Source organism: Pseudochaenichthys georgianus, chromosome 24, assembly GCF_902827115.2.
Source record: "Pseudochaenichthys georgianus chromosome 24, fPseGeo1.2, whole genome shotgun sequence".
NCBI lineage: Eukaryota > Metazoa > Chordata > Actinopteri > Perciformes > Channichthyidae > Pseudochaenichthys > Pseudochaenichthys georgianus.
The window spans coordinates 8257983-8284365 of NC_047526.1; the positions used below are offsets into that span (position 1 = coordinate 8257983).

The 26383-nt window shown below is 39.8% G+C and overlaps 1 protein-coding gene across 1 annotated transcript in view; it reads right to left on the reverse strand.

Moving 5' to 3' along the window:
- disp1 (dispatched homolog 1 (Drosophila)) overlaps nucleotides 1-19876 on the reverse strand; it is a 113888-nt gene extending 94012 nt beyond the window's left edge. Inside the window, 2 exon segments of the mRNA XM_034076069.1 lie at nucleotides 17327-17407; nucleotides 19570-19876. The gene's annotated coding sequence lies outside the window, so the exon portion shown is untranslated.
- Between the last annotated feature and the right edge of the window lie 6507 nt (nucleotides 19877-26383).

Genomic DNA, 26383 nt, shown 5'->3' on the forward strand with positions numbered 1-26383 from the left:
AATAACTTGAATTTATATATCTGTCCATTTTAAAAGGCTTTTGATGCATTGATGTTTCCACTAATATTAACAAACATTCAAGGGCCTGTGGTAGGTATGTTACATTTGTCTCTTCATCATTGGTTTTACTTTTTTAAAGAAAAAAGCCAAATATTTACTGGTTCTGTCTTTTAAGATGTGATTTAATTCCCCATAATTAAATAATTAAAAATGTAATTGTGGATTGTTGCTCAAACTACACAAGATCATGAATTGATGGAGGACAATTTCATAGATCAGTAGAAAAAGGAATGTAGGGAAAAGAATATGGGGAAGTGCAAACTGCAACAAAATAGAAATTAACTGTGAAAAAAACCAATAGATTTTCTGACAAAAGTCGCTGAGTTGAGTCCTACGATAGAGGCAACACAATCATGTAGTGCGGCCCACAGAGAACATGTAGCACACATTGAGGAGTTGCCAACACCCAGCGAGTGCCATTAGTGAATTTAACTGAACACAGAAGCCAGACGGGCAGCTTTGCCAGAACCCTTAGCCCCCCCGAGCCCGAGCCTGGCCAGGGTCACAGTCACTGTTCATAGAGCAGCACGTCCACCAGCAATGCAAAACAAAATGAGCATTAGAGAAACACTGTACTAAAAACAGAGAGCTTTGAAGTACTGCTCCTATTCAACCTACTCCCTCCCCCCGCTCCAAAAGACACTGCCAAGGAAATGCAAGCCAAATGTTGTTGTAACATGGACGGGCGTGTGTGTGTGTGTGTGTGTGTGTGTGTGTGTGTGTGTGTGTGTGTGTGTGTGTGTGTGTGTGTGTGTGTGTGTGTGTGTGTGTGTGTGTGTGTGTGTGTGTGTGTGTGTGTGTGTGTGTGTGTGTGTGTGTGTGTGTGTGTGTGTGTGTGTGTGTGTGTGTGTGTGTGTGTGTGTGTGTGTGTGTGTGTGTGTGTGTGTGTGTGTGTGTGTGTGTGTGTGTGTGTGTGTGTGTGTGTGTGTGTGTGTGTGTGTGTGTGTGTGTGTGTGTATCCATGGTTGTGCATGCCATATGGGATTGTTTGCACGCAGGTGTGTCCGTAGAGCTTTATCAAACTTGCATGCAGTGTAAGGAACATGGTTTTTGTCAATGTCAATCCACATGGAAGAAGGGAAGCTCCCTGTCTGAGAAGAAAAATATCTGGTTCTCACCAAGTAAGCTTAAAAAAGCATATAAGAAAAACAGACATGAAACCTAATGTTAACAAAATTAAATACAGCTAAACCGCTTAAACCACCGTTGAAATTCTGCAAAAACAACGGCTGACGATCTCTGGTGCTGTAGTTTTCTGAGAAAAGGACCGGTGGGCAAAGATAGAAATAAGATAAGAATGTGGAAGCAGAAGGGCAGAGTGAAATAGAGGAAACGGAGGGGAAATGGGGACAAGAAAGAAAGAGGCAGAGGAATGAAAAAATAAAGAGAGGAAGGGAGGCAGCAGCTCTTTAGCCTTTTAAAACAATGTATGGATACGCTCAAGGTACATAAAGGTCTTCATCAACTGGTCCAAAACAACAGAACTGGATTCACATGGCTCTTCTCCTTCAATCCGTACCGATCCAAACTTCTCTGTGAAGAGTGGTGCAGGAATGAGTCCGAAACCCGAGAATGAGTTTCATGTTTGCCTCCCTCCTTTTGGATGCCCAGAAATAAAGTCTGGTTAATTCAAACTTACTTTTAAGTTTTGTTCTACGACATAAAATACACGAGTAAATACCCCACTGTTTAATGTCTAATGTTTTATGTGTCATTATAATGGCGGTTGCTAACAAAGGGCTAATTCTTTAAGAATACTAAGTACTTCAGTACTACTGACTGTTTGCCAAAGATCTAACTTTCTTAAATGAAATGGAAATATCCCATTGGTTTTTGTCGAGCTCTTGCGATGCTAACTTCTTGGTTGGCCTACACAAATACATCATCACTGCAACACTCTATTGTGAGCCAAACAACAACAGGCCCTCAGGGGTCAGTGGCTTGGACCGAGGCCGAGACAGTCTGCCCCCTCGCCCCTCCATTACGAACCCTCTCTGGTCTGTGTCAGTCTGATGCACAGTCTCTAAACTCTTCTACGGTAAGAAAGCAGATGGAACGACGATTTGTAGCACACACGGAGAAAATGAAAGAGAGCAGTTAAGTTGAAAAGGGGAGTACCAAATGCACTCTCAAAATGTTCCTCTGGCCGACGAGCCTAAAATATGCCGCACATTTGCACATTTTTCCAATTTATCTCTTATTGAATTAAGGTTTCAGACTCCTGGACGCCTTAAGGAGAACATGGCAGAGGAGGACGAGAAAGAGAGTGAGACAGGGATACACGCGTCATAGAAAGGACCCAATCTGTGCGATTTCTCTTGAGGTGGCTTTGTTTGGATTCGATAGGTCAAGTATATAATGATGATGATGATGATGATGATGATGATGATGATGATGATGATGATGATGATGATGATGATGATGATGATGATGATGATATTGGCGTAGGGAGCGGAGCCTCCTCCCAACATTCATTGAATCTCCCCGATTTATGATACAATGAACACCTAACAGAGCTGAACTCCAGCCAATATGATGTTTTATCATGTTAAAGTCAAATACAAGTACTTCATTTACTACTTCAGGTACAACTGTTTTACTGCTTCTTTGAGTGTTCCTCCATCACTACATTGGCAGATGAATGTTTTAGGGTACATCAACTGATATCAATATAAAACTACTGCAATACATAAGATAACAAATGTCCGTCACTTCAAAATTGAAATCTTCCATACATCACACAAAAGTATAATTATAGGGGTAAGGGATTAATAATAATAATAATAAATTACATTTGTATAGCGCCTTTAAGGGATCCAAGGCCGCTTTACATGGTGAACAAACAAACAAACAAACGGGAAAACATCGATTGACTCGAATATGGGGATATAATGTTTTTATCAAAAGGCTGGTTGAATAAAATATATAAAGTCCATTTACGGTTTCCTGTCTGTTTACCTTCTTTTGAATTGAATATGTTAAAGAACCCAGCAAGCACTTTTTATTGTGTTACCTTAAGGCAGGCCTATTCAAATGGCGGCCCGCGGGCCAGATGCGGCCCAGAACCAACTCCCGAGTGGCCCAGCCTTCCGTGGCCAAATTCCTACACGAGAACATACCATGAACGCAACACTCCGCATTGCATAGAAACCACAACGCAGCACGTTTTTTGAAAGTGTATCTAGTGGTGCTAGTAACGGTGGTCCTATGATAGCAACTCTAAAACATGTCTCTCTCAACTCTGAAGTGTAAACAAAGACAAAACGGTCATTGATCTTGTGGAGCAGATGCGCGAGTCATTGCCCAAGTCAAGCTGGACCTTTTCGCGACCGACTTGAGTACGGGTCGGATGCTGCATTTTCCGAAGCTCCGCAAACACATCACATCCCCGGCACAAATCACGGATGTGATGACAGATTTCATTGCGAGGTTGAAAGAGAACTTTAGTCAATTGGATGGACTTGCTCTGCCTCTGCCCACAGAGGTGATGGGCTTTGTCAGAGACCCCTTCACTGTTGCAATAGAGGGGGGCGTATCCACCAGAGCAAAGGAAGTGGTCCCATGCATCGACGAGGGGAAATTTACACTGGAACTTATTGACATGCATTCATCCGTAACCATGGCACAAGAGCAGCGCAATGTTTTGGAGTGACGTCAACAAACGGCAGTTCCCTTCCTTCAGAAAGTAGCGATCTGTGAGCTCAGTATGTTTGGATCAACATACACATGTGAGTCAAGCTTTTCACACATGAACTCAATCAAAAGTAGCACTCGCTGCTCCCTGACTGACAGCACTCTTCACCAATGTCTCAGGATTGCATTGACATCCTATGAGCCACAAATCACTGCTCTTGTTCAAAACTAAAAATGTCACTTCTCCCATTGAGAAAGTCAGCGAGTAGACGTGTAGTATTCATTCATACAGTATGTTAGTTACCCTTATCCCTTGTTATGGGTTTGTGCACTGAAGGGTTTGACAGTTCTTTTTGTATTTAAATACACTTTGTAATGTGTCGGGGTCAAATGTGACCAAAACGTATGATTTTTTTGTTATTACTTGAAAAGTGAAAAAATAGTAGGCCTATTGCTACAGTACTACCTCTTTGTGTTACATTGGAGCTCTTTAACTGTTTGCTAATGCACTTTTTGATGTGCATGTGTCATAAGTAGCTATCCAATTTTATTTTGTATGTGAGGACATGTATTAAGACTGCTATTATTGTATTCAGTTAAATGCACTTCGTGATGTGCCTGGTTAAAAAAATAAATAACCTGAATATTTGACTTCTAAAGCAAACAAATGTAATGCTACAACTTTTATGCACTTTGAGATGCCTCAGATTCTGTTAAATGAATGCTAATTTGTTCTGTTTTTATGCACTTTTTGACATACCTTTGTTAGATGAACAATTAATACAAATGGCATGTTTTTCATCGCAGTAATATGTGTTGGTGTAAAATGTGTCATTAACTGCTTTTTACAGGCCGCTGAATGTCTGGCCCAGCTGAATTTTGTAGTTATAAAATCTGGCCCAACTGAATATGTAATTGAATAGCCCTGCCTTAAGGTTAACATATTAGCTGGGTCCCAATTTGCATACTTCTGTACTTACAGGAAATAAGTAAGTCCTAATGCAAGTATGGGAAAATGCAGAGCAAAATGAGTACAAATAAAAGATATACATGTTGGGGTTTTTTTTATATTTATGTAACGTACCACTATACATCCGTTACATTTATAAGGTTCATTATTTGTTGCTGGAAACAGTCGTACGCAGCTAGCTAACAAGCAGTGAGCATGAATTCTGGTGAGGGTACATCGTAGGGCTGCTCAATTAATCGTATTTTAAATCGCAATTACGATTATGGCTTGCAACGATTACGAAAACAACGTAATCGAAATAAAACGATAATTTTTTTATTATTACTTTTTTGAATTTTTTTGAATTAAAAGTTGAATTATACTTGCAGTTCAGGGGAATCAACTGTTAAAACATACTGTTCACATTTATTTTCTCCAATAAATGTATGTTTTCAAAGTAAATGGATAATCGTTTTTAATAATCGTGATATCAATTATTGACCCATAATCGAGCAGCCCTAGTACATCGGCTGTGTGGGTTGGAGAAATAGGAAATTCACACACTCCAAAAGTGTTCACAGTTCACAACATGGCAGTGTACTAGTCTGAATAAGTTCAGAGCAATGGAGTCATGAAGAATAACAACATGAGTTTATGTGTTTGACATTCAAACATAATAAAAGAGCTATAGCTGCGAAGGGCCTAGTTTTAGTTTAGCCTGAGGGTAAAGTCAAATAATTGTTTCTGGAAAAGTAGCATACAGTAGGTAGCATGAGGTGAAGCAGAGTTTTATGGCAAACCGTTTGTTCCAATATACCAATGATCTGGCAACGGTGAAGGAACCCAGAGGCTCTGTCGGGGTTTGGATAAGCCAGTTCTCCATCTGTGATCATTAAGGTCCAGTTTTCCATCCGCGCTGCCCCTCAGCTCGGTCGCAGGGCATATTCTCAGGTATTATGGGTCTCTGCAGTGTATGAAAACTGAACTAAAAGACTCAGACCAAAGGGTTCGGTCAAATAATGCACCCATTGTTTGAGTAGATTGTGCAATAACGAAAGTTTCATAGAGAAGGTTAGACAGGATGTGACTTTTTCAGACTTACACTTGAAGAAAAGGTCAAAATATCAGTTTTGCAGTCTTCCAAACAACTATGTCATACTGCCTCTAGGCCCAGCAAATCAAAAAGGCGCAGGGGATTGTCTGATATTTTATATTTTCGTTTCTTTCCTTCGGCATTTGCCAATATGGGTGGTAACATAGGATAATAAAAAGATTTTCACATACCATTTTTCTTTCCTTCACCTGCAGAGATGTAATGTCTGTGACCTGCCATGAGTTAAAGTGTATATTAAGCTTGCAGACTGGCACAGTTAGGGGTTTGTCAGTAACGATTAAGCGGCATGGGGCGATTTGTTGTAAAGTAGTATTGGACTTGTCCTCTCCGTGAGTTTAGGGAAGGTTAATGGTGCACAGTGTGAGTCGCAGCTGTGTTCGGAGACATTTTGTGACTTTGCCAAGCCTTCTTTACAAGCTGATATGTTGACTTTTTTGTGTGTATATATATATATATATAGTATGATTTCACTTTTCTTTTTAATCAAATACAAGTGTAGTATGGGCAATGATCTTAAAATATTCAGGATTGTGGAGCTGGACACTGTCAGAGGCTGGCTTGGAAAGCATTCTCTTATGGTGCAAACAAATTGATATTAAGCAACCAGTCATGCCAACATTAATTACACTGTAAAAAGAGTTTTCCAATTATAACTGTATTGTAATATTATATCTGAACTGTACTATGTATTATTTTATTGACCAGTATTTAAAATCATGTTTTATAATTGTTTGTGCGATAGAGATTATGCAAGGTTTTTAGTGTTTGTTGATTGTTATTTACCTGCCTAAAGACTGCAGATGGAAATTAGCTATATAAAAAAGTACCAATTTCGATTGGCTGGGCGAATTGCAAACCACGCCCCGTAAAACTCTGAAAAGTTTTGTGAAGCCGCCATTGTATTTTCTGGCATTAGCATTATTAGCATTAGCATTAGCCCCGCGCACCAACGGAGAGAGAATAACATATGGCAACACCATAAAAAACATGGGAGCGGTGGAGTGATGAGGAGGTGTCGGCGTTCTGGCGAGTTACTCAGAAGACACATTACCGAAATAGTTTAAGTCCAGGGTTTTTATTCCTAGAAAACACTTTATGCACTGAATGTATTGTATGAGTTTTAATAATAATATGAATAAACAACATGTTAGTTGATACAGTACATGGATAGTTGGATAGTTAGTGGTATTTCTTTTCTTGCAATATAAATTAAATCCTTGAATATGAAATGTTCATCTGCATTTTATGTAGTGTTCCCAGTAGTGAACAGCTATATAATATGATCACAAATACTGATATACTAAATATCTAGTTGTAACTATTTATTTTTACTGGCGAAATATTAGTCCGCACCTGATTTTGCAGAAATACAAGATTCATTTAAATAATATTTGGATTTTAGGAAACCACTCTCACTTGTATAAGAGACGTTTTATTCCTAGCTAATTTCTGTCCACAGGTTATGGACTCACTTCTGTTATTTTTCATTTCCTCGCTCCTCGGTCTCGGTCTCACCGGAAGTTGATTTGTCTGCTCCATCTTGAGTACCGTCCCAGTGGCCTTATTTTTGGATCGAGGATAACGGAGGAGCGATAATCGAGGAACTACCAGACCATCCTCCGGTGAAATCCTCACTGATTGGACGATGCAGCGCATGCACTGATCTGGCTGCTGTCAGACATCAGCTGTGCGGCGTCATCACAAACGAACGTGGCGTCACGTGACGCTCCGGAGGAAACAACGTCCCATTGCTCTTAAAACTCATTTCCCTGCTTCTCGTGGTTTCCTTGCGTCTCTCCATGCTTCCCTGGTGGGAGGGACTAGTCGCAGGGAAACGACGCAAGGAATCCATTTAACCGAAGTGAGATGCACCTATAGAGCCTAAGAAATCCAGTTCCGACCACCAGGAGTTGAGTGAACAACAGGATCTCTTTAAGAGTGTTTTCAAAAGTAGAGTAGAGTTTCCAATGATTGGCATTCAGTTATTAGCTGGTTGGTTTTCAATACAGTCCTAATGCAAGTTGTACACATTTTAACCCATATTTGTCCATCGACAGAATCGTATTCTCACAGAAAAAACATGAATGCAATTTGATATGCCTCGGTCCACTCAGTTTTTAACGAAAAGTAAAGCATGTCTTTGCTTAATTTGTTTCAGATTTCAGAGAGGAAGGAGTCAATTCTGTTACATTTTCTTCTGTGTTTTCCCTTTCTCCTTTCCCTTGCCATCTTCTTAAGCCAACTGGACCAGAACACAACTCTCAAAGTCAATTGATATTTCTTAATTGATTTGCATCTTTTGTTTACATTCTCGATTGTTTTTTATGTGATGTAATACTGTATAAAATCCATCAGGAAATGAGTTCCTTCGTCAATAACACCAAAAGTCTGTTACCATAAACCAATGGGATCATCTGTAAGAAAATTATTTTGAGTTTTTGAATGAAAAAGGTTCAACCAAATGACTGAAGCATCAGTACGCTGGAAATCAGAGGGTAGGTGTTGAGAGCCCGTGACACACCATGGCGAGTTACATATTCCACATGTCCCGCATTACTCAACATTGGCTCACTCCGGTTCCTCTGGGGGCGAGCCCTGCAACCATTCAACACTAATGGGCTGAAAGAAAGACTTCAGAGCACCTCTCAGCATTTCTCAGTACTCATTATGCACCACACACTTATCTAATGCACAAAAACAGATGTTCTTCCCATGATTGTGCTCCCCTTGGTAACCCTCTTTGTCAAGCTTTTGTTTCGGACTATTTGGTATTCCAAGGTGGAGGTGACACTGTCCCAGAAGAACTAGCCAATCCATTAACGATCTGCCCCTTTTAATCAGATCCAAGACCGCCAATGCCAAACATGAATGACAAGGGCATTACAGTAGATTGGGGGAGTAATTGAGGTTCCCTTTGTCTACAATGAGACATCAGGATGTGACTTTGCAAACTACCCTTAACAAGGTGCAATGCAAAATGTAGCTTGAACTGTATTACCTTATCTTTTATTATGAAATAGCCAAAAAAGCTCTTATGCACCAATATGTGCAGCTTAATATACAGTTATTGTTGCATATTTATTGAGTCAAGTAGAACTGGATGCAATCTCAACATTTACAGTCAAGAACATTTGTAAAGTCTTCAGTTATGATAGCATTTTGTTAGCCTGTACTCAAATTATTATTATAAACATTTAAATTAAGACTGATTCAATCAAAGAATCACCAAACTCATTAAAAATGCATCCTGACGGGGCATACACGTCTATCTGAATTTGGATGCCAATACATTCAATATGTTTGTGTCAAACTCATGGTGGCACTAGAGGAGGAGTCAGGCAATCACGTAGGGTTTGTGGTCTGTGAGCCACTAAGGCTGGCAACGTTTTGGGAGTATCCATCTTGCAGATGTTGGGATATTTCACAGGATATATCAAAACCTTCCTCATGACAAACATGTATTTCATGCTGGATAAAAGACATCACTATCTCCGCAAGAGCAAAACTATAAACTATTATTCAGTTTGATTGCATTTGATGTACTAAAATGAAGTCATGCGTCTTTCCGAACAGAAAAAGTGGTCATCAAACCTGGAGTAGTCCAAATGTCCAAAAGATATATAATGCAAACCGCCTTTTAATCAGGACATAAGAAAACATGTGATAGTCCTAGAAGTTCCTAATGATGATGTATGATAAAAGGTTATTCCTAATTCCTCCCTGTATTCATGTGCATCCCAGGTGCACAGTGTGACCACTACTAAGGGTTCTACTTCACTCTTTACAAACTGTGCATTGTGCAGTTTGCTCTCTAAGTCTTGGTTACTAAATGATCACCCTCAGAGTAACTGTACACGCTGTGATATTCACTAAGCACCATACCTCGTGATGGCAACATCAGCCCTCTATGTTGCCTCAACAAGCTGTCCATTTATTAAAACCTTAAGGTTTTGCATACAAGCCTCAGTGAGGTTGATCCAGGGGTAACTGAGCCCCTGACCGGGAGCCATATGAGCCAAATATGATTCGACACGGCCCACAGCTCCAGGATCAGACCGCAGCGAGGAACATGTGTCCCTAGGAGGGAAGGCCTTGTTGCTCCCTAAGCCAGTGAAAATTCTCCAGTTTGTGAAACAAATCCTAATGAGGCTGTTCTCTGTGGGGAAACCAGGGCCCTGTCCGCGAGGATTTGTCTGAAGAGCTAAACAACAGAGGAAAGATTCAGTGAAGCAACTTGCTCGCTTACACCCTGGCTCTCTGTCTTACACACAGCTAAACAACAGAGGAAAGATTCAGTGAAGCAACTCGCTCGCTTACACCCTGGCTCTCTGTCTTACACACACAAAACCAAGACTGATGAGGTGAGGGAAGCCAAGTGCTGCTCTGCAGGACGAGGCCTTGCAAAGGATTTCAAATGTGTCCACCCAGAGAGTCGAGGCATAAGATATTAACTAGAGAACACAGGCTGATATGTGATTGATAGCTCATGACAAAATATATGTTTGGTTAAGCTACTGGCAGTCGGGTAGGAAAGCACAAGCGACTCAAAAAGTCAGCTAGTTCTTATGATTTATGTGCAGTTAAAAAAAAAAAACTTGAATTTGACTGTTGGGTACTTCAATAGAGAAGAAAGACAATCCGTCTGATTGCAGGGATCAGAAAGTTGTGGAATAAAATCATTTCTGACAAAGAAATTGACATAAATGTCAAAACCAAATATGGACGTTTCCATCTGTGGTTGATATTCCTACAAACTCACTCCAGACCAATAGAAGTTACCGAGGAGAGACGGCAGGACGGAAAGGGGTCGATGTTCAAAGACATTCCCATGATCCGGAACTGTCTTTGGGGTCAGTCCACCTGAACCACATTAATTCATGTTCCCTTTCTGTGCCTCTTCCTTTTCCTCAGGACAATTGTGAAGGTAATACTTTGTAGCAAAGTTTAAAAGTCAGATCGCCGTATATTACCATGATACACTCTGACAACTCTATTGACCACCGTCCACTTTTGTTCAGAGGGGGTTAGAATAGTGGCACTAATATGCAACACCTGTTCCTTTGCGGCATCAGTCAGTATATCAAATATACAAACAGTGACAGCTGTGGTGCAGGCGGTGATATGGTAAGGCCAGCGTGATGCAAAACACAGACAGGGGTTGTTTCTCTGAGCCCTTCTTCCCACACAGGGCCCTCTCCAGGTCAAATAGCTGAAAGCATAGAGTGTATTGGCCAGAGCCTGTAATATTTCACATGTGCTTTTTTGAGGAGCACCAGGCGCTATCAATGACTTTAATCTTAAGCCCGGGAAGCAAAAGGAAAAGGGTCCATCAGGCTGCCTGCTTTCAATTACGAGGTCCGTAAAGACGCCGAGATAGGAGTTGATGTGATGGATGGCATGCCTTGATAGGGTCCATGCCTCTGTCTGCTGAGGCTGGAGTTTGGCTGCTGGGATCATACACATGCCAGAGACACACCCCAGACTTAAGTCTACAATCAAAGAAAGGGGTGTAATCATGGAGTGACTAAGGATCTGGCTCGAGGATTAAGTATTTGATTGTATACCTATTCATACCAGGGTGGCATCATAACAAAAAATATCTGAAAGGATCGGCAGAAGCATACCCATTGCATTGTCTGAGATAGGGGGTGGGTCCCAATACCTTGCACAGTATTTAGGGTACCAGAATTTTTTTCTCCAATATATAGTATGTCAAATGCAGTATGCCAAAAACAACAGGATGTCCTACTGCATCCATGTAGGGTTAGGGTTAGGCATTTTGCATTGAGCGTGAGCTCGAGCTCATGTTGGCAAAAGTATGTTTTAATTGTTTGCCTTCTTCCTGTCGCAGTTACTTTGTTACTACTGTGCTTGTATACTTAGTATAAGTAGACAAATACTTTTTTGGACATCTGCAGTATGTGATTTGGAACAAAGCATATCACGTTTACCATGTTTGCCGTTCACTTGCTAACGTTAGCAAATTAGCACTAAACACAAAGTACAGATGAGGCTGATGGCAATGTGATTAGTTTTTCTATTTAGTCAAAATGTTTATTTATGACTAAATTGTTTACGAGAGTGAAGGTTGGGGACATGAGAATTTGGACCCCAATTCTTCCAAATCTATCTAAACTTACACGCTAAATGTTTGTATCTATTTTATGAGTGTGCAGAGCAATAACATGAAAGGGCACACAAGGTAAAGCTATTTATAAGATGCGCCTTGCAGCACTACTTGTTTTTCCTACACTTTTTATGTATGGTTTCTGGCCTCTCCATCAGCTTGTTTATCCTTCATTTAAGAAGTGGAAGATTTAATTCAACACAGCTGTCCTGGATTTAAATTGCAAAACCATAACATTTGGAGTATTGACATCTTATTGCTATTTATACATGAAATTAAATTCCAGTTTATTGATCTTTTACAGGATGGATTTTTATGTTAATTTGGCATCAAGACTATTTGAATGCAGTCCAAAGTCAGCGACTTCATCTGAGTTCTGCATTAATAAAAGATGCAAAAAATAAAGTTGAGTTTGTTTGGCATTATAAAGAGAAATAAATAAAGATTCTTGGTACAAAGTCATTCTTTAATTGAATCGTTCTTGAGGTTGAGACTAAAAGGATTCCAGATCCAATCCAAACCTCCAGAACAACTACTAAACAGACATTATGGTGAGATTGTTTTGTAAACCGCACAGGCAGCAGTTTGTAGAGAAAATGAACAGCAGCTAAATAAACCACCTAACCACCGACAGTCAGAGAGACTAGCTGGAAAACAGAGTGTAGCATTTAGCATCTAAAGAGCCACGTACTGTATAGCCTTAGGCGATGGTCGAGACCAAAAACAGAGCTAAAAGAGACAGGATATTTGACTTCAAATCCCAACCTAGAAAGAACCAGATATTTAAATAAACAACTGTTTGCTCAGTAGTTTCTATATTGAATGAACATTTTTTAAATGATGGTTTTTGCAGGTTTAAATATGGACTTCGACACCAAAGGGGTTGATAACATACTTCAAAAGATATTCTGAAAGACTTCCCAGACTTTTCTCCCATGAAAAGACAAAAACTTTGAAATTCGATTCCCAGGTCGGATTTCATCCCCACTGAAAGCTAAATATTTATCTCAGTCTGATCTAAATCCATGTCCCCGACAGGCCAGGCCAGATAGTGAAAGTCTTTGTCTCCTCAGAGCTGGGGGAACATCTCTATCTCTCAGAAATCTCCAGTATCGGATCGGGCCAGCCGGGCCTGTCAGCACCGAAAGTCACAAATCCATAGTGAGTAGCAGTTTGATGTCTCTACAAAGACAGACAGAGATTACGCATGCTGGTGCCATGGGGTGCGCAAGATCCACCAGTGTCTCCATCCTGCAGCTCGACATCAAAGAACAAGTTTGAATTATAGACAGCAAGTGTGCAGTCATGCCTCCGGTGGCCCGATTAACCCCTTTGCCACCGCGAGGACAGAAAGCAAGCCTGGATCCATTACAAGACCAACAACTGCACATGAGCAGGGGGACAAAGGGTCACTCCGGTTAGAAGGTTTTTCAGTTTGAGGCAATTTAAAGTTACAGCACGGCTAACCTCTGACAATCACATTTTAGATTGTGCATAATGTGTTGAACGGTATCTCTGTCTTTATATCATAGAGTTACACCTTTTACCATGTATCTATGAGGCTCTGATGCATTGAATACAAAAGCAGGTGCAAGCAGGTTAAGCTTTTCAGACAGGTCCACCCATTATTAACTCTTTTTCCAACTCCAACGACTTCCCAGACGGTACGGGCATTACCTCACTTTCTTTTACTGCCATTGCTCACGGAATATTCCCCTTAACTGAACGCCAGCGGTTACAATGGGGAACGATTGCAGCATATTATCGGCAGATGGACCCAAGAGGATTTGGACAAGGCCATTAGAGCGCAGATGACACATGGGATCATTCTGAGGATGAACTGGTGTCGTCAGCAGAAGGCAACGACGGTAAATAGAGCAAAGCGAAACAAACAAACACTGATGACAGATGCTGATTTGTAAAATAACTATTTTGTTAATAATTGCTTTGACTTTTTTCAAAGAGATTGTATTCTACTGGCTTCAAAAGCAAGTGGAGTCATCATCAATGCTTCCAACATCAATGGCATAGAAAAAGGGTTTTATTGTAAAGCTTGTATAATTGATAGGGACTTTTATTGCACTTTAAGTAAAGAGCAGTGCAGGAATGAGTCCTAAAACAAGAAAATGAGTCAGCATTTCACCACTTCCGGTTCCCTCGTCTCATAGGTTTTTTAACGTGTTTTTGGCTAGCATAACATTTTGTTTGACTATATAAAATATATGAGTAAATACCCCTCTGGTGAATGTCCAAGCCTCTATGTGTCATCAACGGATATTGGCAAGTGACCAAATAAGACTACTAAATGTCATCACACGAACTCGAGCTGTCTGTAGCTTAGCGGTGGCGATACAAAGCCAATGTGGCCGCGTTGTCGTTCGTTTATAGCCTAACGTTAGCTATATACTTCTGGCTATTGCATTTACGTTTCGAAAATCGTACAAATGGTGTTAAAATGTGAGGAATATCCTGTTGAACATAATGTATAAGTATCATAAACATGTGTTTGCCACAGATCTTATTTTCCTGCAATATTCAAGAAGCCAATGGCAAGAAATCCCATTGCTTTTTGACGCGGGACCCCTTGAGTTGCTAACGGTTGGTCTGCAAAACAAAAACGCCACTTTATATAGTTAGTTGTGTAAGTTGGTCATAATCGAAATGTTCAACATAAATGAAGTAATGGTGAATAAAGCTGCTGTTTTAGAATTCATGTGCAAATTGATTGGATAAGTGATTGATGTATTGTATTTTTATATCCGAGATAAAACAAAACATAGTATAGGACGATTTTAAATAATGTGTTCTGAACCAGGATAGCTGAAGTACATAAAGAAATGTATTATTTGTAACAAAGGTACATAATAAAAGAGAGAGAGAAACACGAACATTGTCCACACCAACGTTTGGGACTTATTTGAATTGTTCTCAGCATCATTTTGAAAGGAATGGCATAATGATAGTGCAAAGACTGATTTAGAAACAGTAAGGCTAGAATACAAAAAGAAAGCGATATGAAAAAAAGCTGCCCAGATGGAGATAGGCCAACAAATGAGATGGCAAGCAGCTGTTAAAGCCAGCTGCCCGGCCAGTTGTTCATAAGGGCCGGGAGGCCGGGCGGAGGGATTCAGAGACATTTCGGAAAGGCGTGGGGGGGTTTGAGTAAAGATATAACAAGCAGGCAGAGACAGAGAGGGGGGTTGACAGGGAGGAAGGAAGGTGGAAAAAAAGAGTTCAAACTAAATGATTTTGTTCACTATGGCAGATTTAGGAGTGGACCAGATGTATCAGTAGGTTAACCTTGGCTCTGTTCTACATTGTACTTTCCTTTTAAATACATCTGAGAAACGGCTCAAGTTCATTATGAAAAAGCCCTAGATCACATAATGAAGAGATAATGGAAGCATTTTCCTAGGACAGCATGGGGATCAATATTACACTGAAACCAAGCGGCTGTGGCTAAGAAGGTAAAGGGGGCGTCTACCAATTATTAGAGGGTCAGCGGTTTTATCCCCAGTCAAATGCAGTCAACACGTCGAGGTGTCCTACGAAAAGATAGTTGACCACAAAGTGTTGTCTAAGGTATAGAAGTAGTATGTTAAATAAGCCACTGATATATATACAGATATGTTTGAACTCTTCCACAATGGTGAAAGACCAATCAAGTTCTTTCAATGTGATATTTAAACCACTACATCTCATCTGGTAGCACAGCATTTAGAAAACCTTTTGTGCTTTTTCAGAGTTCTCCTAACGGCCAATATTACCATTTTAGTTATGACAGTTTCTTATGGTACATAGGAGCCTCCTCGTCCTAGCTGTCTTTCTTTATTGTAGATAAAGTGTGAAAAGGACTCTTTACTAAAAGTGTTACATTTTAAATGTAACATTAATGCCTGCATTATGTCATCTAGAAAGCTTATATGGGCATCATTTAATATCATATCATTACAAAATCAGATGAGTTACATGAAAATGCTGTCAAATGCAGATTTTCATTTACATTTGAAGATTGCGGTTACTTAGGCTACGGCCACACGAGGACGAAAACAGCTAAACGCAAAGGATTAACGCAAACGCAAACAAGCTTCCGTCCACACGCAATAGTCATCCGGATAGTATGTCCACACGAGACCGCTCCGTTTAGCTCCAACCGCTGGAGAAGCTGCAGTACATATGCTGAGCCTGTACGTGGCGCTGTAACTTCCTCCACAAAAGCAGCGAAGAAGCATGGTTGTCATGGTTGCCCTTCTGTTTATTCTCCGCGGTGGGGGCCGAGGGAACCGGGCAGAGTTTTTCGCCAGTCAGCGTGTATTAAAGTTGAAATCTTCCGGACAAAATTATAAAAGTGCCGGTCAAAGGTCTTCTTTGTTATTTATTGAGCTTTAAAACAAATGAATAACGACTCTATATAATATAATGATAAAATACACGGAGCCTCTCTTTTTCCTCCCTCTCTTCGGACAGCGTCAGTGTCTGTCTCATGCAGCATCCAGTAATGAGTGACCCGGCCGACTGTACAAATAAACATATTTATAACTAGTTTAGGGAGTTTGAGAGGTAATTAAAATAGCTAAGGGTGATGATCTGACTTGAAGTGTGTGTTTTGCTGCAGCGGGAGGAGCTGCAGGTGAGCAGAGCTGCGTGTCTCCGTCCTGTCAGATTAGACTTCACTCGCGTTTAGGTCCACATCGAGAGAAAGATAAATAATCTGAATTCAGGGTGCAGTTTACTTTGACGCGGGGGTGAGCAGCAGAGGTGGGGAGAGGCGGGGCTATTGCCTCATCATTATCAGAAAATGATCGTATAGGGCGTACACACGGAGCCGTTGGACCCCCCAGAGCGTTGCGTATGCCGTTCTATCCACCTTGGGACCCGTTATCGTTTCCTCAGTCGTTTAGTGCCGTATTCGGTCGTCCTCGTGTGGCCGAACGGTCTATATGACACTAAACAGTAACGTAAACGACCGTTTTCGTCCTCGTGTGGCCGCAGTCTTAATAAAGCCAATTATAAGTCAACACCCTTACTATACATCAGACATAACATCACCACAGGACGTCCTACAGGAAGCTCCTGTTCAGCATACACTACTGGGCAGATGTTGGGGGAAAGCAAACCTAAGGCTGCCCCCTTGTGGCCTTTTCTGAGTGATGCAACTTAAAGAGGATCACAAAAAGAGGAAAGCGTAGCTGCAGAGCAAAAGCATGCAATGACAAATGACTCTTTGACACTGAAAATGATCAGTGTTCTTCGGGTAGTGTTAAGTACATGGCTTTAATCTGCTTGAACTTAGACTGACAAATGCATAAACATTTGGCTAATTCAAGCTGTTCAACTGTTCTCTCATTTTGGGGTCAAATTGAATACAGCATCACAGATGTGTAATTGTGAGTGTGCTGCATCAGATAGGGGTGTGGGTTTGAAAGATGTTCCAGAAACTTACTGTAAACTCTTCAGATGTTTCTGTGTTTGTGTTTCCTTTGGTCCGACAGCAACGCGCTCGCCTGGCAGCCTCCGGGGAACTCTGATAAGAGAAAGGTACAAACAGATCAGTGAGAGACATTGAGCACGTTCCACAGCAGCTGCCATAACTCTCCCACAAAACTGCAGAACAACAGAAAGTGATATTCATCTCAGGTGTTTTTAACAGGGCTTGTATTTATATTCTTGTATAAAAACAGTTTATAACATAATATAGGGTAAAAGATTAAATGTGAAATTATATTTAAAGCAAAAGAAAAACCAAATAAATCCTTCAAAATCAGAATATGGAAGATAGCGATTGTCTTGTTATTATTACATTCCTTTATTGCATATTCATCTTTCTTGCAAACAGTTTTGATATTTATAATGTTTTGAATATTTCAGTTTTATACTATTATTTGACATCTGTATTTCTCTTACAACAAGACAAACTATGTTTAAACCCAATGGCATTAAACCTGCATCTCAATAGGTAGGGGAAGAAAATATTGATACAGAATTGTATTGAAATATGATGTTTTGTGATACTAAATCAACTGAAAAATACATCATGGGTCTTTATTTAATAGTTTATCAGCAATGATCAACCCTTTTGTTATGCTATACGTCTCTTACTATTGCTATTATGACCCCAGTGTTTATACAATACAATTGGGTAGAAAAGCACTCTTTGTGCAAGTGCATGTAGTGCTATGTTATTTGATGTTACATGCAGAGAATGGGATAAATGCTAGTGCAGAACCCTCCGTTCTAAACTTTCTTCACCCAGACTTTTTTTCACATATTTTCCCTGAGAGAAACACTCACAACAAACCAATGATGCAGAGCTTAGTAGCCAGTCCATATGCACAATGTATCAAACCTCGTTTGACTTTTTCTGTCATACCTCCTCCCAGGGGCGGACTGGGACAAAAAAAATCAGCCCGGGAATCTCGACCGGCCGACCGGCCCAACTCGGTACCGCTAGTCAATTGTCAGCGGGGAAAAACCAGGCCCACCGTTTTCCCGGTATTCCCAATGGCCAGTCCGCCTCTGCCTCCTCCTATCTGAAGCTAACCTGTCTGTTTAAAGGGATTGTTTTTACTGGATATAGGTCAAGTGTTCGTTGATTAGACCACACATAATGACTTCAAAGTTTGCATCTCTAGAAGTTTTGGAAATGGAAAAATATATACAGTCTACAGGAACTCTGGGATCAAGAACCATTAATTTAAAGATTTGTGCATGTGACTAAGACAAACAAAGACAACCAAATGTAAGATAAACTAGTGAAAGAAACGGATTTATGAAGCCTACTGTATATGTAATGTAATAGACAAAAGAGGAGAACAAAAAGCAAAGGAAGCTTTTTTCTGAGGGATATTAAGATCAATTAATTAAAAACAGTCAGGTATTATTGAAGACTCAGAAGGTAAGGTATTAGATTATCTGAGGTAGACAGATAAGTGAATATAATTTATATAGACTTAAAATGGACCTCACTTCCCTGTGAATTCAAGCAGGTGTTCAAATAAATGAGTTGAGCAACCCCTATTTCAGAAACATCTCTACTTTCAGTCAGCTAACATGTTTTGCAACAATACAACCACCAGACACAGCGGGAGGGCACAGCACAGGAATGTTTTTGCACACCTGTAGTTTCGACACATTTGCGACTGGAAAGCAGAAAACATTGATATAATTTACATAAAACGACGGTTTAATGTTTTTGCAAACTTAAATGTATGAATTAAAACAAATACAATGTTACACGTTGTATTAACTGTAGTTATCGTATCAACAGTTACCACACGCTGTGATTGGTGCTTTATTCAAAGTGTCCGTTAAGAGTTTGTGACGTTGTAGGCTAACCTGTGTCAATTAAAATGACGTTATCGTTATAGCTTCGGCCTTAACGTTATGTCAAATCACAGGAAACCCTATCAGAAAACCTAGCGTGAACCGTTAATACCAAGGGTTCACTATGCAAGCCGAAACATTCAGACACACTGTCTCAGCCTCACGTAGTGCTTCAAACTCTGTCTACTTGCTTCATTTTATCACCAACACATTACAACGCTGATTCGCCAGGCTAGCTAGCTTAAGTTCATGTTAGCTGACTGACGCTGGCTAACCACTGGCTGCTAACCTCGCTGACCAAAACAGCTGGCTAAACAACAGCGGTACTCTGATGTTCCCTTCTTAAGTAGGCTGCATACTCACATGGACACACACCGGCAAAGAAAGCAAAACACGCCAGACTCTCGTAGGCGATAGGAAAAGTATTCCCGGTCCTCTACTTTAGTTTTTGCCGGATGCTGATGAATCCACTATCCAAGCATCAAACCATGTTGGGTGGGCAGCTGCGCACTGAGTTCTTGTTTGCACTCGAAAGCCATTAGGAGGTTTGTGGGAAAACGTAGGGAACTTCGAAGGACACTAGGAGGAAACGACCTGGCCTCCTACTTCTTCAGAGAGTTGTTACTGTATTCTAGCAGTTATCTCTTTGTTTTATGGGAAGCAGGGCCGACCCTCGGCATAGGCAGTATAGGCGAATGATAAGGGCTTATCAACCCATAGGGGGCGCCGAAAATTTGGGAGAAAAAAAAAAGTTAGACATTAAAAAAATATATTTTTTTACATTTCATAACACAATTTCCCGATTTTGGATCAACAAAGTACATCTTATTATCTTATACTAACAGAACTACGCCTATATTGCGTACAGCGCCCATAGTAAAAACCAGAGGTTTATGTGAAATTATTCTTTTTTTGAAATAATAGTTTTAGTGTGCAATTATAGGTTTTAATTTTGTATTTGTGTTAATTTAAAATAAATCAAACTCCCAAAAAACGTACACAGCTTCTGTGTGCTTTTATTAACATTGGAATACTGTGTCAGCGGCCGTGGGGGGGAGAGCTTTAGAGAGCTCTCTCCTGAAAGACTGAGCGGCTCTGATAACCTCAGCTCAGTGAGGTAAAGACACACCTTTATATGATCATTATAGTTATAAAAAAATAAGAGAATAGGTGAAAAACAGGTATAATATACTATATACAAAAAAGTTGTTATTAATAAACAAGAATACGTTTGAAAGGGGAGTGATTTGTAAAATATCCATAAAGAAAAAGAAAATCTGCTAACAGTTCTGTTTCATATGGGTGTTGAGAGATGTATCCATAGATGTCCTAATGTTGCTCTCAAAGTGCACCAGATTGATGCTCTTAACTTCAATATTAAAAAAAAGGTCTTCCCGGGGGTGCATGCCACCAGACCCCCCTACGTAGATCAGGTGAGGTCCCCACCCCCACTTAAATCATGTTCAAATGGATAGGAAACTAAATACAGTTGCACACATCTTGTGTCCATATCTTCCTGTTTTGGTGGTCATGCCACAACCGTGCATGCGTGAGTCATAGTAAGTGTCTGCATTTGGGGGGGGGGGGGCAGTTAAAATCTTGTCTAGGGCAGCAAATTGGTCAAGGCCGGCCTTGATGGGAAGCATGTATCCTTCTGTAGACTATTATAACAAATTAACAATATTTACATATAGACAAATACTATATACTGTATCTAACGTGGAGGGATGTGCTGATTTAAAAGAGGTAGTGTGGAGAAGAAAAGTGCAACATGTGAAGGATTTACCATTTTAAAAAGAACAAATGCATAATGTTTCTCTGGGGTTCAAATCTTACTTAAGTAAACACCTATTTAAGAAGGCTATAATAAAAAATGTAGGCCTAACATTTAAGATGCCCTTTAATAATGAAGCTGGCTATAATAGAGATAATTGTGTTTATTTGTATAATGTTTTGCCGCAAAACAATGTTGTGTATCAAATTATGCTTTTATAATCTTCAAGTTAAAGTCAGCCAACACCTACTGTAAAGTAAATAGCAGAACATTTAGCTCCTTCAGTTCAGTACTTCTGTAAATGTACCTAGATATTTTTTCACCACTATAAAGTACAGTGCCGTATATATGATTATTTGAAGAAAAACAGCCTGAATCGAATTTTAATTTTGACAGTTATAACTATTACCGAAAGTCTTACCTTCACTTTGAGCAGTTTATGTTGTGGGCTTTTTGACAAAAGACTAGTACGAATGCTAAATTATAATAAAAAGGGCAAAATGCTAAAAGACAATGAAACCATTGCTCAAATCTGTAAGAACGTTTTAATTGTAGAAAGAAAAACCTTTTTTAATCACAAAAACCTTTTGGTCTGTCCTTCAAATCTCTATAGAGTGGCGAAGTCCCTCCCCTTCCGGTGGACCTCCATGGGACCTTATTTCGGAAAAATTATGTATTGAAGTCAATGGAGAGAGAAAGATTATCTTTCGATCCCGTTTGAATTGTGCCACGAATTACACATATGATGTTTGTCCATTTAAAAGATAATTTTGCCAGTAAAAAAAAAGAAAATGTGTTGTAAAACTGTGAAGTAACACATTTTTTTGTGTGAAACACTCAATGAATTACATCTCTGGTCTTCCATAACACACGTCACCAAAATGGCCGTCACTACTGTCTTGCTAAACAAGGGATTGACTACCCTCACTATCACCACACAACCCAGTCTCACGGCATTTCGTGTTCACCAACACGATTTTTAATCTATTGATTCGTGTTCACCAACACGATTTGCCCCTTTTTTTAGTGTTGCACAGCACGATTTTAAAAGCAATGTAGTTCTACTGCCTGCAGCACGTCTTTTTCTCCGGTCGGGTCGTGGGAGACCGGAAGCTGTGTGGTTCATAAAAACATGTTCTTACTCAATATCAAGCCATAATTATTGCTTTTATTTTAAATCGTATAATTTCGGACTTTTGTTGCCGTCTGTGAGGAAAATAAATGGGGCTCAGAGCCTCAGGATACTGAAATCTGTATTTTTAAATATTTTTTCCTTCTAATTTGTTATTCTTTTCAAAATAACACACTGTTATTTACTCACCAATAACACACAATTATCCTTGCTTTTATTTATTGGTTTAATTCCATAATCTCGGGCTTTTTTGGTGTCCGTCAGGAACTGAATTTCAAAATAAAAATAACCGGAAACAGACGTAGGCCTATAAGGGACATTTGGAGATCTATGGACACATCTCTCAACAGCCAAACACAACTGTAAGCAGATTTTCTTTTAATTTTTGGATATTTGACAAATCACTCCCCTTTGAAACTGTATTCTTCTTTATTAATAACTGTCATATAGTATTTTATACCTGTTTACTTTATTCTCTTGTTTTTTTTATAACTATAATGATCATATAAAGATGTGCCTTTACCTCACTGGTTGTAGACAAAGCTTCTTATATTCGTTAGCATAGCTAGCTAACCAGATGCTAATGATAACAACAAAGTTATTGACTGTATGACAGATGAGCAGATCGCCACTGGGCTTTCAACTAAAGACACAGACACGCAGAAACTGCGGCATGTGTATGGACTTATCGGTACTGCAATTTCTGAAGTGCTGGAGTGGCGTTCTGGTGCTCTCCGTCAGAACTGCACCCTGTCAGTCGAGACATATACCACGTGATGACACGTTAGGCTCGTGTTGTGTTCAAGGACCCTGACCTTGGCCAGGAAAAACAGGCACTAGCTTGTTTAATTTGTTTGCGGTCTAGATTTCTTTCATTTTTTTATTCTTTGCGTGTGTTTATAAATTACCTCGAGGGCCGTACCAAATTGTCTCGCGGGCCGTATACGGCCCGGAGGCCGGAGGTTCCCCACCCCTGCCGTAGAGTCTCACTCTGAGCGAGTGCTGCTGCAGCTGCTCTCGGCTTCGTCCATACTAATTCATTCATTCATTCATTCAATGCTCGCCGGTTCCGCGGTTCCACATTGTTTGTTGTGAGGAGTCTGATATATTTAGTATATTTATATTTTAGTGCGACAGCCAGGGGTGACAGGCGCGTACGCGTCACAGGCAGCTTGCTGTTGCCAGATTGGGTGGTTTTCCGCATTATTTTGAAGGCAAGGCAAGGCAAGTTTATTTATATAGCACTTTTCGACGCAGGGTAATTCAATGTGCTTGAAGCCTGTTTACGGTGTGTTTTAACTGGGTTTTCGGCTGAAAGGCATATGAAATCTGGCACACTTTTGAACGCCGTTATAATACAGTGCTGAGAATGAACGCACTTTTGAACGCACTTTTGAACGCCGTTATACAGCGCTGAGAATGAACGCGTTCTCAATTACGTTGATCTAGCGGAAATACAGTACGTTCAGTTCACGTTCGCCCAAAATATGAACGCGTTCATGAACGATCGTTCATTGAACGCGTTCAGGTACATCACTGTGTATACTTTTCAATAATCCAAACATCTTTAGAATATGATCACAACCAATAATAAATCATTTCAACTGGTTTATTCTTATCTTATGTTACCTAGTTAGCATTCTTTCTTTTTATTTATGCATATTTGACTAATCACTCCCCACATATGTGTAAAGTGGGGGCTATTGAGGCTCGCGATCGACGTGTTGGAGACACCTGCACTAATGGGTCCGACTAGAATGACTAATATCGTTCGTTCCGCCTATTCCGTCAGACAAGAAATCGTTTAATCATAAACCTTTTTTTTTTTTTTTGTTCAGGGGGGTCCAAAGTCAGTGTTAGGGGGGCACTGGCCACCCCTGGCCCCCCCTAGAACCGCCCCTGCACTAATGACAGACCCAATAATGGAGCTGACTATAGGAGGAGGTTGAGGAAGAAGGAACAGCTAAAAGAGAGAGACTAGCATACCCTCAGAAATTACCAGCCATTAAGATGGTTGTAGAATGACAGTCTATCAGGGTCAACCCATAAATACTTTTCACTCTCACTGCCTGCTTGATGCTTTGGCATTACACTTTATTAGATTTGCTCTAACAACGGCTGCCTTGTTCAGATTCTGTTCCACAGCTGCATGTGTAAAAATGGTTCGTCTATCATAGATATCATCATCTGGGTCGGATAGTCATAGTTTCACCGAAGTAATGAAAGAGAGATGAATATTACAAAGTGTATAAAAAAAGAGATGCTATGCCACAGGAAAAAACGGCGTCATACAACAAAACACATTACAACCTTAATAAAGCATTAGATGTTATGATACAGTCTGAAAACAAATGAAAATTCCAATAAGATGTATGTTTATATATTAAACACTCATTGTGACATTTTATATCATGTGGCTGTAACCTAGTTTTATTTTCTAGCTTCATTGCTTGGAGCAATACCCTGACATTTATAAATGTGCTAGAGTTTTTTCTTCAGTCTAAAAGAAATTACTATTTTCCCACTAGCAGGACTATTTCTAAGAGAACTGGAAACCATGAAATATCCAGAAACAATTCGATAAGATATGCTTGAATAAGCAGATCAAGTAATATATTTGTTATCATACAACTCCAGTGAATCAGAAGAGTGCTTATATAAACCAGGAAATTGGGTTTTGTGACACTTACATTTGTTTTAGAATAATATGAAGTGTAATCAAATAAATGAAAATATATATATATATATATATAAACATGAACATTTAAAATGTCGATAAAGATCAAATCTAATTAAATATAAATTGTATGCTACTGTATTGTACTGAAATTATGTAACATGTAAAGTAGTAAATTAGTATTTGTAAAAATAATGCAACATTTGCACAGTTTAAGAAGGTTTGGCAACATTTTAATTCAAGAGAAAGCCAAACTCAGTCATTATCTAGAGTCAGTGGATCAAATGAAGTTGTTATATGTTTTACAATTGTTATTGCAGTGAGGATAGGATACTAATTATGGTACAATAAAGAAAGATCCAGACTAAAACTGCAAGACTTTAATGGCATTCAAAGAAACTGTGTACAATTAATGTTTTAGAAATGTCCATGTTTCAAAATCTATGTAATCTTATGTGCCACATTTCTACAATGATTAAGGTGGAATCAACTTGTGGGAAATAACAGATAAACTGATTGTGACAGACGAAAAACACACAGTCAACCAACAAATGTAATCTCGGAGAAGTATTTTGGACAATAGTTTTCACATGGGGGGCAGTATGACTACCACACTGTGCATTCTACATACTGCACTCACAGCTCATTTATTAAATCGGTGGCGCACCCTGCTAAGTGAAAGCTATAATGTGTCTCATATAGCCGACTGTAAATATGGCATCATAAGCACCCTGTATGGGTCCATTATGCATTATTCATGACTGTTCAGTCACAGACAACTGCTCTAACAACATTAATATTCATCACATTCTATTGTGCAATACAAATGTTTCAAAATGCATCTGACTACCTAACACCTCCACTGTGGTAGATTAGGTCTAACTGTCTCATTTAAAACCACTTGACTGGGTAGAACATACAGGACTGAGCTGTGCAATGTTAAAAGTGATTTCAAAAGATATCCTCTATGAGTAAGCATGTATAAGGAAGGGCAAAACTCTTTGCACGGCTCGGATTTTCACAGCATGACATCTGGATCAAACAGCATGTGGGGATTTATCTATACGCTTTTACCTGACACTGAACGTGTTCTTCTTTCTGTTTTTTTTAGTTAAAACTCATGAAACAGTATTACGAAACCTGCTTTTCTGGATGAAGAGGAGGTCTATAACTGCAACAACTCTGCAGAGGCAAAGCAGGTGCAGGCTGAAACGAAGCAGAAACAGCCCAGCAAAAGATACAAATGGTTAACTTAAACAGGCTGTGTTTTTCAGTGGAAGTGTCTAATTGATGCACATGCTAAGTTAGCCACCTGGATCCATTTCCCCTCAGAATTAAGCCTCTTTTACTTCTCCTCATCGCTCAACTTATTCCTCGGAAACCAGCTAAGTAAACACATCGGCTTCTGCACATCTCAAACACTAAGCACTAAATGTATGCAAATAGGTCTCGGCCTATATGTTTTATAAGTGTCTGTCTTAGTAAAAAGTAGGTCTGCTATTGGAGATGTTGCTACATATGATTTCCCACACCTAAAATATTATTAGTATCAACAGCTGGATTTCCTCTCTGAAATGAGGTTGGGGTCCAGTGA